This window comes from Octodon degus, unplaced genomic scaffold, assembly GCF_000260255.1.
Source record: "Octodon degus isolate 3935 unplaced genomic scaffold, OctDeg1.0 scaffold00005, whole genome shotgun sequence".
NCBI classification, from domain to species: Eukaryota; Metazoa; Chordata; class Mammalia; order Rodentia; family Octodontidae; genus Octodon; species Octodon degus.
Genome location: NW_004524581.1, coordinates 31,275,741 through 31,276,411, shown reverse-complemented (window position 1 = coordinate 31,276,411; position 671 = coordinate 31,275,741).

Here is a 671-nt window from a genome sequence, read left to right as displayed (position 1 = left end):
TCAAAAAACCAGCAGAAATCAGCAGTACAATTACCCAAACTATCCTGTATATGTGCATGAATATATCTTTTCTCCTTCTTTTCTTTGTCCTGTTCTTCATTCCTGTTTTTCCCTTACACTGAACATTTTTTCCCTTTCACAGTATCTGTTGTACCTTTCAGATTTTATTTACTGTTTTAGGTTCTCACACTAACAAGACAATATAATGTTTGCACATGCAAGTCTGATTAATTTCACATACCAATACAGTCTCTAGTTGCATCCATTTATCTACAAAAGCCCTAAATTTATCCTTTAAGTTTAGCAATACTCTGTTGGGTACAAGTACATCCTCAGTTGATGGGCATTTGTGTTATTTCCAAGATTTCTATGAAAAATTGTGCTGCTATAAATATGGATGCATATATATATATATATATATATATATATATATATCATGGGATGATGATTTCAGTTCTTTTGGAAAAATACCTAGGAGGGGAATAACTGGTTTGAATGGGACCCCAAATTCTAGTGTTTTGAGGAATCCTCCACACTGATTTCTGTAATAGTTGTACCAGACTGCCCTCCCATCAACAATGGAGGATTCCTTTCTCCCCACAGCCCCTCCAGCATTTGTTATTGGTTGACTTCTTGATGATAGCCATTCTTTCTGGGGTGAGATTATATAT